Source organism: Pongo abelii, chromosome 16 (assembly GCF_028885655.2).
Source record: "Pongo abelii isolate AG06213 chromosome 16, NHGRI_mPonAbe1-v2.0_pri, whole genome shotgun sequence".
Lineage (NCBI taxonomy): Eukaryota > Metazoa > Chordata > Mammalia > Primates > Hominidae > Pongo > Pongo abelii.
The window spans coordinates 13,206,063-13,220,526 of NC_072001.2; the positions used below are offsets into that span (position 1 = coordinate 13,206,063).

Here is a 14,464-nt window from a genome sequence, read left to right on the forward strand (position 1 = left end):
AAAGAAGAACGTATTTGCAAATTACATATCAGGTAAGAGTTTAAAATCAAGAATACATGAAGGATTCCTACGACTCAACAACACCAAAAAATGTGCAACTCAAAAATGGGCAAAGTACTGGAATTAACATCTCCAAAGAAGAGATAGAGATGGCCAAGAAGCACATGAAAAGATGCTCAGCATCACTAGTCATTAGGGGATTGCAAATAACCACAATGAGATGCCACTTCATACCTATCATAACGGCTGTGATTTAAAAAAAAAGACAGACAAAAATAAGTGTTGACAAAGATGTAGAGAAATTGGAATTCTTTTTTTTTCTTGCGATGGAGCCTCTCTCTGTTGCCCAAGCTGGAGTGCGGTGGCCCAATCTTGGCTCACTGCAGCCTCCACCTCCCAGCTTCAAGTGATTCCCCTGCCTCAGCCTCCTGAGTAGCTAGGACTACAGACACACAGCACCACAGCTGGCTAATTTTGTATTTTTCATAGAGACCAGGGTCTCATGTTGGCCAGGCTGGTCTGGAACTCCTGACCTCGGGTGATCCAAAGTGTTGGGAGTACAGGTGTGAACAACCACACCTAGCAGAGAACCTGGAATTCTCATACATTGGTGGAGAGAATGTGAAATGGTACAGCTGCTTTAGAAAACAGTATGACAATCCTTCAAATAATTAAATGTAGAGTTAACCATATGACCCAGAAGTTCCACTCTTAGGTATATACTCAAGAGAAAAGAAAACACGTCCACACGAAAACATATACACAGATGGTTGTAGCATCATAACATCATTTGTAATAGCCAAAAGTAGAAACAACCCACATGTCTAACAGCTGACGAATGGATGAACTGAACATGGAATATGCTATGGAATATCATATGGCCACATGAAGGAATGAAGAGGTGGTAAATGCTACAACATGGATGAAACTTAAAAACGTTAAATGAAATGAAGCAGTCACAAAAGACTACATATTGCCTTTTTATAAAATGTCCAAAGAGGCCGGGTGCAGTGGCTCACACCTGTAATCCCAGCACTTTGGGAGGCTGAGGTGGGCAGATCACGAGGTCAGGAGTTTGAGACCAGACTGGCCAATATGGTGAAACCCTAAAAATAACAAAAATTAGCCCAGCATGGTGGTACACGGCTGTAGTCCCAGCTACTCGGGACGCTGAGGCAAAATAACACTTGAACTCAGGAGGCAGAGGTTGCAGTGAGCCGAGATGACACCACTGCACTCCAGCCTGGAAACAGAGCAAGGCTCTAAAAAACTCCAAAGAATAGGTAGATCTGTAGAGAGAGTATATTAGTTTCCCATGGCTGCACATAACAAGATATCATAAAGTTGGAGGCTCCATCTCTGTGTCTATGACTTTGGCTTCTGATCCCATGGCTCTGCCCTCATGCTTATCTTTGCTTTTCTTAAAGGGTAGCACATGTTTGAGGTTGAGTAGTTTTATCAGCCTGTTTCCCGCCTCTAAAATTTTGAGAGTTATTTGATTTTATCTAGTCCCTAAACTTTCTAGTCCAAGCTGGCAGTGTTTATGCTGGTAGAACATTCTAAAATCTTTGTGGAATTTCTGCATATATGATGGAATTCATGGCATTAGATGAGGTTTTTCCACAGATCTTTCTTAGATAATTTCATCTCTTTCTCACTTCCATGAGGTGATTGAGGGGATTCATGAGTCCCATGTGTAATCTCTTTGGCACTAGGGAAATTTGCAAGACATGCCACACCCTTGGCATTCTCAACAGAGCACGATTTCCTAACAGTGAACCTCCTAGTTTTAGCTTTTTGGTTTTTTCCAATCTAAATAGCCTGAGAATTCCCCAAATCATCAAGTCTAGGTTCCTTTTGGCATAACAATTCTTCCCTCAGTTTATCTATTTTTTTGTACTTTTAAATTATTTATATTTTTTATTATTCCCTCAATTTATCTCTTTCCTCTTGCATTTACTATAAGCAGGAAAAAAGCCAAGCTGAGTCTTGAATTCTTTGATTGGAAGTCTGCTCAGCTAAATGTGCAAGCTCATTGCTTATGATTCTGCCTTCCAAATAGCTACAGGACACAATCCAACTAAATTTTTGCCATTATATAACAAAGATCATCTTCAGTCTAGTTTCCAGTAACATGTTCCTTGTGCCCTTAGCATTACCTTTACTATTCATGTGTCTACCAACATTCTGTTTATGATAGTGTATGTATTCTTGAAGATAACACAGACTTTGTGTATCAAGTTCCTCATTTCCTTTAAGGCAGAGTCTTGGTGACAGAGTCTTGAACATCCACATTTCTACTTGTTGAAGGCAACCTAGGCCTTTTCTATCATGCTTCTCACAATTCTACCATTGACCTCATTATCCAATTCCAAAGCCACTGCCACATTTTTAGGCACCCCACTCCTGGTAATGAAATTCATGTTTCCTGTGGCTGCTATAACAAGTTACAACAAACTTGGTGGCTTAAAAGAGCAGAAATTTAATTTCTCACAATTCTCAAGACCAGAAGTTCAAAGTCAGTACCACGGGCAAAAATCACAGTGGCAGCAGGGAGGCTATAGGAGAGGAACCTGTTCCTCACATCTTTCAGCTTCTGGTCACTGCTGGTCCTCCTTGGCTTGTGGCTGTATCACTCCAGTCTTCAAGGCCAACATCACAGAGTAAATAAATTCTCTTTATGTTCCATCTTCACATCACCTTCTCCTGTGTGTGTGTGAATTTCTGCCTCCCTCTTATGAGGATACATGCAATTGCACTTAGGGCCCACCTGTATAACCCAGGATTAACCTCCATCTCAAGATCTGTAACTTCATCACATCTGCAAAGAACCTTTTCCCAAATAAGGTAACATTTACAGGTTTCAGGGAATAGGACCTGATGTCTTTATGGACTGTTATTTAGCCTACTGCAGATAAAAAGTTGATAAGTGATTGTCAAGGGTCAAGGATGCTGTGTGGGAAACGGAGTTTTAATTTGGAGTGACAAAAATGTCCTGAAATTGGTCTGTGCACAGTGGCTCAACGTCTGTAATCCCAGCACTTTGGGAGGCTTTGACAGGTGGATTGCTTGAGGTCAGGAGTTTGAGACCAGTCTGGCCAATATAGTGAAATATCCCACCTCTTCCAAAAATACAAAAATTAGGCAGGTGTCATGGTGCACATCTGTAGTCCCAGCTACTCAGGAGGCTGAGGCAGGAGAATCACTTGAACCTGGGAGGCAGAGGTCGCAGTGACCTGAGATCGTGCCACTGCACTCTAGCCTGGGTGACAGAGGGAGACTCTATCTCAGAAAAAAAGAAAATGTTCTAAAATTGATTTTGATAATACTGCACAATTCAGAATGTGATACCAAAAACCACTGAATGTAATGCTTTAAATGGGTGAATTGTATCTCAGCCAACCTATTAGATAATGTATTTTTAATGGAACAAGTAAAAGTGATGGATGACGGGTCTGTCCTTGATGATCAGGTCAGGACAGCATGATTTCCTTGGGTAGCGGGCACTGCTGGGGCTGCCTAGTCCCTGATTAATGAAATCCCACACTTGGACAGAACCGGAACAGAGGCAGTGGAGCAGGTTGTCTATGAGGCATTGGCCGCCATCTTAGAGGAGGTCCTCCATGTGACTTCCTCCAGGAATCCAGATCCTTGGGCTGCCTTTTTTTTTTAAGTTGCAATATTTAATAGAGTGAAAACAGCTCCCATACAAAGGGAGGGGACCCAAAGGGGGTTGCCACTCCCTGCTCGAATGTCTGGGTTTATATCCCGATCATTGTCCCTTCCACTGCGCTTTCAGGTGGTATATGATTTGACTATTTCTTTACCTCCTGCTTTAGCTTAATTTGTATTTTAGTGAGCCCTCTACTACCTGATTGGTTGGGTGTGAGCTGAGTTACAAGCCCCATGTTTAAAGGTGGATGCAGTCACCTTCCACAGCTAGGCTTAGGAATTCTTAGTCAGGATCCTTGGGCTCCTCTTGCTGCAGCCTGTCCATGGTCCGAGTCCATCTCAGCTATGTGAGGGTGCACTCAGGGTGTTGTTAGAGTGTCTTGTGTGTGCTCGACACACCCCTACTCACTTCTATAGGACAACACAGGACACATGTGATTCTTTGGTCACAGTTTTGGGTTCAGGCTGAGCTGCTTTGGACAAGTGGGGCACACTCCTGGAGAAGCCCCAGTCTAGGACACAGGCTGTCCTTCAGAGGGAGGGCTGGCTTGGGGGTGCTGCCAGCTTCCCACCACCAACTGGGCCTCAGCCCTCACAACATTCCTGCTGAGCACTGTGGGGCACCCAGGGCGCAGGGCTGTCAAGGATCCTACTGCAGGCACACCTGTGCTGCTCGCATGAGGACCATGTCCTCACTGTGAAGGATGAAGAGCAAGGCCCTCGGACCTGCGTCCTCAAAATACCATGCACTGCACCACTGAGAGGGGGCCTGGCGGCTGGCGGGGCCATGCAGTGAGCGCCTCCCTGTGCTGCCTGCCACTCTGGGCAACAGCCTGCAGCCCTCTGGTGATAAGGGATCACCCCTTTTTTATGTGCACTACCCCATCATTTGTGATTGTTATGATAAATTCATTATTCCTGTGTTCATCAGGAGTTGTCACTGTGTACCCTTCTCCATGAACCTGGGCCCATTGTCCTGTCAGGATGCTGTCAGCCTTGGGGCTGGCACTGTCCAGTCTGGCCCTGGTCAGCTCTGACCTTAGCTCTCCTTTTCTGACATACTGTCCCATTCCTTGGCCTGGCTCATCCTCCAGCTTCCTGGCAAAGTTCCTGCTCCCTGAAGCAGGAAGAGGCTGACATTAATGCCAAGGAAATGGGGCTGTGGGCCTCGGAGGACTGTGCTGCCGGGTGAGGGTGGCACTGAGCTAGCTGGCCACTCCCAGACAATGGACACAGCTGTGCTGTGGTGGGAGGGGTGGTGCAGGTGTGACCACAGCACTCTGGAGACAGTCTTCTGAGGCCTGTCAGTTGTATTGTGTCAGGGCAGGAGAGGACAGCATCTTGTCCCCAGGAAGTGCAGTCTGGGCAGGAGACCCAGAGTGGTCATGTGTTTGGAAGGCAGCTCCAGCCCAGCTAGGGGACCAGAAAAGCCCTCCCACCTCCAGGGAGGTGTGTGCAGCTCTGCCAGGGCAGTGCCAGGTCCTGGGATGAACAAGACTCCTTGGCAGCCCAGAAAGGTCCCTGAAGGCAACAGGGACTGGGAAGAAATGCCTGATAGCCAGTGAGGACAAGGCACACGACTTGGAAAGAAACAGCTTTATTTTCAGTCTTCAACAGGTAGGACAGTACTTAACTTCATCATGTGCTTTTGTGTGAATATCAAATAGCAAAATACTAGAACACAAACAGCTTATCAGATTGGAAATCAAGTACTTTTTCTATCTTGAGTGTCATCTATCTTGGAATTTAGCTGGGTTGAAAAGTAGTGGAATTGGCTGGGGGTGGTGGCTCACACCTGTAATCCCAGCACTTTGGGAGGCAGAGGCAGGTGGATCACAAGGTCAGGAGATCGAGACTATCCTGGGTAACACAGTGAAACCCCGTCTCTACTGAAAATACAAAAAAAATGAGCCGGGCGTGGTGGCGGGCGCCTATAGTCCCAGCTACTTGGGAGGCTGCAGCAGGAGAATGGCTTGAACCCGGGAGGCAGAGCTTGCAGAGAGCCGAGATTGTACCACTGCACTCCAGCCTGGGCAACAGAGTGAGACTCCATCTGAAAAAAAAAAAAAAAAAAAAAAGTGGAATTATCAGGAAATGGTGTAGTGAGTCAGTCTCCAGCTGCAGGTAGGTATGCCTGGCACTGACCAGCTGCGGGCATAGATCCAGGTGGCTCAAAGCACTGAGCGGGGCAGGTGCCAGTTCTGCAGTGCCTGTAGCCTCTTCTGCCACTTGGCAAAGTTGTTCTTCATGGTCTGCTTCAGTGCAGGCAGAGTGGCACGTGCTGCCACAGGAGTGGGGCTCATAAGCAGGCTGGGGGCGGGTAGAGGGACTGTCCCCTTAAGAATCCCCAGGAGTGGAGTGTGCATCAGGACCCAGTGAGGCCACAGCCTCCTCTTCTTCTGCACTGCTACCCCTCCTTCCCCACTCCCTCTCTGGGGCCCAGGCTGCAGGGCTGCCCCTATCCGCATGCCAGTGGGACTCACCATTTCTTGGAGAGGCTCTTGGTGGAGAACTTGGGGAACTGCATGGTTTCCTGGTCCCTGGGTGAAGGAAGAGTCAGCAGTGAGCCCCAAACAGGCCCCAGGGATGGGGCGGGAGTGACCAGGCACTCACCTGGGAGAGCTAGACCCAGCCTCCTCTGGGGCTGCCTGAGGCCTCTGGCCCTTTTCCAGGAGGGACTTGAGGTACTGCAGCTGAAAGACAGGGACATCAGCATGGTGGGGCCCACAGCAGTGCCAGGCTGCCCAGGGCCACCCGCACCACCCAGGGCCTCACTTCTTGGGCCTGCAGGAGGTTGACATTCCACAACTGGCAGATGAACACGCTGCCAAAGTGTGGTGGGCTTTCACAGGTGCGGGGGCAGGGTCATTGGGGGGTGTGCTCTCATCACCTCCCAAGCACAAGGGTGGGGCTGTGTGGCAAATCCCCCCAGCCTGCTGTGAAGACAGCAGCCAACACAGTCAGGGCTGCTGCAGCTTCCCCATTCAGTCAGCGGCCTCACAGCTGAGGCATAAGAGGACATAGCCCAGGGCAAGCAGCAGTGCCAGGGAGGGACCAACTCAGAACAGAGAGGCCTCAAAGAAGGCCAGCAGCAGCCAAAGCAGAATCTGGTAGCTACCCAGGAAGCACAGGCTGAGACTGGGGCCATGGGCGTGGCCGGCTGTCTGCCTCTGCCCATGGGGCTTAGCAGGTGCCTGCTGGCCAGCACAGGCTCATGACATGGTAAAGAGACGGAAACTGCCCAGGAAGTCATCCCAGGAACACACAGCTGCCTGCCATCTGTCCTGCAAAGTGATGCACAGCGGCAGGGGGGCATGGGGTGGTGTAACCGCAGGCCTCAGGACAGCAGTGCCCCACCCCCACAGGCCACCCCAGGACTGCACCCTGCACAGGGGCATCCAGAGCCCTCTCTGAAGAGGCCAGGCTGGCCCTCCTGCCCACTCTGCGGTGGGTGGCAGACGACCACCAGAAGAGCACACAGACCAAGCTGGCAATTTGTAGCTCTAAATGGGCTGCAGCTCTGGGTCCCCCTGGTACTCAATGTCAAACCTTCACAGCCCATTGATGGTCTATAAACCCAGGCCACAGGGACAGGTCAGAAAACAACGGCCCACACACAACTCTGAGGAGTGGAGCTGCATCTGTTCATGGGGGAGGAGGGAGCTGGGGACAGGTCAGGGCCCAGCCCATGCACCTCTCACCTGGTACAGACCTCCAGGGGCATGAGGATGAGTCCATCCTTACCCATGATGCAGTTGAGGAGCTGCTGCTTTCCATTCTTATCCTGGGTGGTGCCCAAGGCGAGTGTGAACTGCTTGAGCTGTGTTTCACTGGGTTGCCAGAGAGAAGTGCCTCTTCTCTCAGTATGAAAGTGAAGGGTGGGGACTGGTCTTCACCCCACCGGCCTCTTAGAAGTGGCAACAAGGAGACACAGACATGACGTTCAGGGTGTGGGCCTGCCTCCCACAGTACTGGCTTCATCTGAGTGGGGCCTGAGACTGGTACTTGGCTGACCACAGGCTGAGGGGGAGTGGATCCTTTGAGGAAAGGGACCCTGATGGCAGTGAGGAAGGCCCCATAGTTCATACAGGGAGTATCTGGAGCGAATACTCCAGGACCCCCTTCAGGTACTTGCCTGTCTTCCAGACACTGTCCTGCCCCATCTTGTCCGTATCGTTGGCTGGGTAGGAGCCATTGGTGTTCGTGGGGCCAAAGCCCAGCCACGACAGGAAGGAGCAGCCGGCGGGCTCTCTACGCACTGGTCCGAGATGGACTTGGCCACGTGCTTGGCCTGCGTGATGAGCTGAGCAAGGTGCGGGACCTGTGAGGGAGGCATGGGCAGGTCACTGGCAGGACGGGCCTGTGCTGCCACCCAGGCAGGCCAGCCAGGGGCCCCAAGAGCAATGCACAGCCAGACGGTTGAGCACCAGAAGGAGCAGCGTCTGCCGGAGTGCTTTTAAAGAGTAAAGGATGATCTTGTAAATGTGAAATTTCCCAACTAACACTGCCTTTGTTATCAGAAAAAAATCAGACTTTACTGAAACGGGAAGATGTGGCCTAAACGCTATGCCAGCCTCCCTCCTTCCTGCTGGAACACAGCACTCCCCAGGCTCTGCTCAGCCCCACGGCTCCGGGGACCCTGAGGATGGGTGCCGGTGACCCACTCACCAGGATGCGGGCCTCTGCCCCCGAACATTCGAGTGTGCTTACAGTCCTGGTTCTCCAGGCTGTAGACGTGGTCTTCACCTTGAAGGACGCATCAGTGACTGCTGGCGGCCACTGTGACAGGAAGCTGCTGGTGAATGTGGGGACCTTGAAGAGCCAGTGCTTGTTGCGGGGGCGGTGACAAGCTCTGGCTGCAGGAACAGCTGCTCACTTGGAAGTCAGGAGATGTACCTGGTGCCCACTTCCAGGGGTAGAGTATCCGGCTACTGCCTGTGAAATTCTGGGGTGCTTCTGAGGTGTCTGGGGAGCCATGACCGAAGGGTGTCCTCCTAAGGCCCTGTCTGGCCGCATCTCCCGTGCAATAGGTGGTTGACATGGGGAGGGTGGGCAGGGCAGCTGGTGGTTCACAAAGAGCCCCCCAGCAGTGTTTGCAGGAGGCAAACACCAGGAGGAGTGACAGAAGCCAACGCCCAACCCAGCCAGGACAAACAGCAGAGACCAGGATTGCCTCCTGAGACAGCCACCAGGAATCACCAGGGAGAAACGGGGCTGCAGTACTGCAGCCCCCCTCTGTGGGCACATCTGCAGACCCTCACTCAGTGCCTGGTGGCTGCAGGGCAGGCGGGGTCCAGCCGGTCTCACACTTCACCTTGCAGATGTGTCCCAGGAGTCTCCACAGCACCCTTTGCCAGGGCCCACTTTGAGCACATGAGCCTCTGTTGCAGAGCTGCCACCCACCAGCAAAGGCCCTGGCCCCGGTCTGGCTGGGTCAGGATCTGCCAGGCTTGCCCAGGCTGAGGACTTACCTTTTTGGATCATCTTGGCCAGGTTGGGCTGGGCAAAGACTTTGGCCACTCAGAACATGATGAGTGCATGCTTGGGGCTGACCAAGTCTGTGGGGAGCTCATGGTTCAGGAACCCCACAAAGAGCTTGGTGTACGTCAGGTTCTTCTGGACAAAGGGCGCCCTGGGGAATGAGGTGGCAGGTCGGGGCCAGTCCTCCCCCTGGGGGAGGGACTGCACTAGTCCATGCCTCTAAGACCCCTGCTTGTCCCTGGGCTTCCAAACTCTCCCTGGCCGAGGCGATAGGGTGTCAGATGATAGCTCGTGGGGCCGCGGGTGGGCAGAAAGGGCAGGTCAGAGGCAGGTGAGACCCAGGCCCTCTGAGGACAGTGCATCCTTAGCAAGGCTGAGGTCCCTTTCCAAGAGGACTGAGGCCACCATTGGCAGAGGCCAGCTCAGAGCCAGAGGGGGGTGAGGGAGGATCCCCCAGAGGATTCAAAGGGAAAGGGCACAAGGGAAGAGGTCGATGGCCAGGCCAGGTGCCACAGAAGCCTGGGGGTCTGCCATAAGGATCACACAGGAGATGAGGGGAAAGTGGCCACTGCTTTGCTCTGTGCTGCTGGGGGTCATTGAACATTTGTCTGGGCCAGAAGGTGGAGGGGACAGGGCAGGATGGGACACCCACTGCTTCCATGAGAAACCAATTCTAGGGCCTGGGAAAGTTGAGTCTAGGAAGGGCTGGTCTGCTCCACAAAGCAGGGCCTGGGAGAGGGGCCCAGGAGGCCAGGGGTCAGGGCCAGGCTGACCCCAGCACAGGCCGCTGGCTTGGCCTCCACCCATTGCAGCAACGTCCATCCTGGGGAGCCAGTGGCATGGCTGTGAGGGGAGGAGCTGAGGCTCACCGTTTCTTCAACACACACTGGGAATGGGAGTCACTGCCTGGAGCCTGCTTGTTAGGCGCATACCACCATGGCTGCAGGTAGCTCAGCCACATTTCTAGGATCTGTGGGAGGGGGTGTGAGCTGAGAGCCCAGTGGCTGGGGGCCAAATCCTCCATTGGCCTGGAGTCCAGGTCCCAGGCAGCAGCTGGGTGGGACTGATTCTCCCCACTTCCCCCAGAGGGCACAGGAGACTCACACAGCCCTGTGAGGTTTGGCTCTCTTGCTGGCCCTTCAGAAGCCAGGGCCATGGGTGCGCTTTTCCCAGCCCAGGGTCCAGTGCTCCCTGGCTGGGTAAGGGTAGGAACCTGCTTGGCAGCAGACAGGTGGGACAGGGCAGGGCTTTCCTGTACCTGAGGGTTGGCTTTGGAAACTGAAACAGAACCATGTAGCCCTCCAAGAGCCCCCTCCTCTTCAAGGCCTCGTGACAACACTTGTTCTCCTCATCCACCCCAGGGGACCTCCCTCGTTAGGGTACACAGCGGACACAGGCACACGTGTGACAGGGCTGATACTCACAGCTCTGAACAATGCGTCCAGGGGTCAGTGGCCAAAGCAATGCTGCAAGAAGGAGTTTCTGCCAGATGAACCTCAGGATGGTGGCCCTGCAGAGAATAGGGAGGGTCACCTGCTGCTTGCCTGGTAAGGAGGCCTTGCTCATAGATGAGCCCAGGGCTCAGCAACAAGGGTTGGATCTGCTGGGGGAGAGCACCATGCACCTCTGAGAGGTAAGAGATGACCTTAGCACCATTCCTCAGAGGAAGAAACCAAGGTTCAGAGAGGTCAGGGAACATCCCAGAAACACAGCACAGGTGGCCAAGCCAGTGCAACTTATGCACACACCACCTCAGTCCCACACAAATAGCCCACTCTGCTGGCCCTGGTGGGTGGGAGTCGGGGCCACCCCAGCCCTTCTCCAGACAGGGATGGGGAGGAACAAGAGATGGCAGCACGGTAGGGCCTCTCTGGCCAGTCTGGAGAGAGGCTCTGGGAGCCAGAGATCAGCTGGCAGCCCTGCCGGGCCATCTGGACAGGGTGAAAAAGCAGCTGCCTAGCCCTCCAGAGGCCTCACATCCTATGTAAGCAGGAAGGGACTCCGCTCACCCTGCCCCCACCATGCCCTGGGGTGAGGTCGCTATGGGTGATGCCTGAAGAGGGGTAAGAGGAGGAGACGGCAGCTGCAAGAAGCCGCAAGGGCCACCCACTATTTCAACTCCTCCAGGCGGCTGGTGGAGTGGGAGTGGGAGGAGAGTGAGGCCTGCTCTGACTTCAGGCTTTTGGCAGAGACATGCAGATGCTTCAGCAGCAGGTGCACCACCAGCACATGCTCCTCAGTGGGCCCGAACCACTGCTAGGTGGAGGAAGAGAGGGTCAGGGATGGGAAGGACTGCGGTGCCCACGGCACTCGGCCTCCAGGTCTGACCACATCCTGCCCTGGGCCATTTGCTCTGCTTCCCCACAGGAGGCATGAGATGAGCCAGGCCGGCAGTGGGGCCACCATGCCCTGGGACACCACTGTGCCTGGCACCCAGCAGATGTACTTTGCACTGCTTGGTCTAAACTGCAACCAGCTCGTGGTAGGGAAGCACTTGGCCTAACACCCACAGAGCCCACCCTGGGGAGGGCTCGCTAAGCAGACACATCTGCAGGGGGTCTCCCAGCACTGACCCCTCCCCTTCCCCACTGCTGTGCACCTGCAGTGGGTGGCACAGGATAGACCTCACCAGGCTGTGCCCTTGGGCACTGCTTGACCCTCAGGGCAGGAGAAGGCCAGTGTCACCCCCAAGCTTTAGACCCAGGGTCTCCCACCTGCCTCCCAAGTGTGTGCAGAAAGCACAGGGAACCCAGGCGCGGTGCCTCAGACCTGGAATTCCAGCACTTCGGGAGCCCAAGACAGGAAGATCGCTAATGCCAGGAGTTTGAGATTAGCCTGGGCAACACAGGGAGACCCTGTCTCCACGAAAGATTTTTAAAAGTTAGCTGGGTGTGGTGGTGCACACCTATAGTCTTAGTGACTCAGGAGGCAGGGGTGGGAGGATCACTTGAGCCCAGGAGTTCGAGGGTGCAGTAAGCTAGGATCATGCCACTGCACTCCAGCCTGGGTGACATAGTAAGACCCTGTTGAAAAAATAAAACACCATGGCTTCACTTTCCTCCCCAATTCCTTCCACCTGCTCCTCATCCCAGACATAGCCCGACTAGGGCTCAGCGCAGGAGAAGCTCCAGGCATCACTTCCTCTGTTGCCCATGGACTTGTGGTCAGGAAAGCCCCAAGACAAGAGCACTGTCAAGTGTATAAGCCAAACTTTTGATTTGCAACACACAAGCAGGATCCCGGAGACCTAGCCGGAGAGGAAAGCCTTTTTGCTGGCTGTGGGCTTCCTCTGGTTGCTCAGCATTAGGAGGGCAGGTGGGAGCATCCACTGGATGAGGCCAGGGGAATGGGGGCACTGAGGGTGGGATGTGAGTCTGAGTGGACATGCTCGCCTCTCCACGCTTGCCCCCCAGCCCTTTGGGCCTCAACACATCTGTGCTGCTGAGGCTGGTGCAGGGCATGGCCTCCAGGTATATCCTGGGATGCTGCAGATCTTGCAGGGGTCACTGCCCACATCACAGTCCACTCAAGTCTCTGTCAGAAAAATGTCCCACAGGTCCAGGTGACACCCCGCAGATAGTGGCTGAGTCTGAGGATCGAGCTATGGGGTGAGGGGTATTTTCTTCTTTCTTGAGACAAGGTCTCACTCTGTCACCCAGGCTGGAATGCAGTGGTGTGATCTCGGCTCACCGTAGCCTCTGCCTCCTGGGCTCAAGGGATTCTTCCACCTCAGCCTTCTGAGTACCTGGGACCACAGGTACATACCACCACACCTGGTTAATTTTTGTATTTTTTTTTTTTTTTTTGTAGACACAGGGGTCTTGCCATGTTGCCCAGGCTGGTCTCAAACTCCTGAGCTCAAGCAATCTGCCTGCCTCACCCTCCCAGAATGCTGGGATTACAGGCATGGGCCACCATGCCCTGCTATTTATTTCTATTTATCTATACTGTTAGGTCTTTGGGCAATAAATTTGCGCTGTTTTGGAAGGATGGACTAGGCATGGTGGCTCATGCCTGTAATCCCAGCACTTTTGGGAGGCTGAGGCAGGCAGATCACTTGAGGTTAGGAGTTTGAGACCAGCCTGGCCAACATGGTGAAACCCTATCTCTACTAAAAATACACAAATTAGCTGGGCATGGTGGCATGCACCTGTAATCCCAGCTGCTAAGGAGGCTGAGGCAGGAGAATCGCTTGAACCCAGGAGTTGGAGGCTGCAGTAAGCCGAGATCATGTCACTGCACTCCAGCCTGGGCAACAGAGGGTGACTCCATCTCAAAAAAGAAAGGAAAATAAAAAGAAGAAAGGAGAGAAGTATGAGATGGAATACTTGTACCTATACTGCCTGACTAGAAGAGCACCAGCAGGGTGGGTCCAGCGTCCTTCTCCAGTCTCAGCCCTGGCCATCCTTCCGATCCTGACCTGGGATCCTGAGTCATGACATCCTCCTTACAGTCAGGGGAGCAGATGACCTCCACATGGGAACTGGAAACCCGCCTTCCCCGACTGGTGCACTCACCCCATCTCACCTGGTCCTTCAGAAGAGTATGGAGGGCTCACTGCCCCTGCCCCCAGCAGTCACATGGAACCCTCTCATGCTATTTTTCCACAGGTTTGCTGAGCCAAACTTCTCCCCAAGCTTTGCACCCCTCCTGGGCCACATTCCCACATGGAGTCCCTGGTTACAGTTGCACCTGTTTGCTTCTTAAGGATGTGTCCGCAAAGCCCCACGTTTCCTACTTGGCACAGCCTTATAGTACCTCAGCTCACCCGGCATGGGCCTCACTAGTCACCCCTCCCACCATAGGGTTTGCCAGATGCTTCCTGGACACTGCCTTCCCCACCTGGCCCAAGCCCCCTGGTCCCTCTTCTGCAGTGGCTCCTGCAGAATAGGGTGTCCCCATGTGCTGCAGCTGCCATCCCAGCCCACCAGCACTCAGGGCCCAACACGTTCTCTCATCTTGTGCTCAAATTCCCATTCATGTGTGCTCCTTACTGGGTGAACAGGACATACCCCTGGCTGCGAGCACCACTTGTCTCTCCCTGCTCTCACGGATCTGTTAACTCTGCCATCCCTGAAGTCCCCTACGGTCTGAACTTTGCTTCACTAACCCCAAATCCATCCACACACTTGTCATTCCTGCCTAGACAACCACAGCCTCTATGAGGTCACCACTTAAACTCATCCATTTCTGAAGGTGTGTATGAGTGGCCAGAGCTCCCCAGGTGAAGGCTGGGCCCTGGCTGGGCTGTCAAGGACTGACAGCCTCTGTGGGCTATAGGGTCAAGCCCCAGATTCTTCCCATCCCCCTG

The 14,464-nt window shown here is 53.3% G+C and overlaps 1 long non-coding RNA gene across 1 annotated transcript; it reads right to left on the reverse strand.

Moving 5' to 3' along the window:
* Positions 1 to 4,095: 4,095 nt before the first annotated feature.
* Positions 4,096 to 8,117, reverse strand: LOC129050066 (uncharacterized). The gene is made up of 3 exons (XR_008513497.1): positions 7,417 to 8,117; positions 6,156 to 6,365; positions 4,096 to 5,725 (listed from the first exon to the last, which is right to left on the reverse strand). It is a non-coding gene; the product is annotated as an uncharacterized LOC129050066 (long non-coding RNA).
* Between the last annotated feature and the right edge of the window lie 6,347 nt (positions 8,118 to 14,464).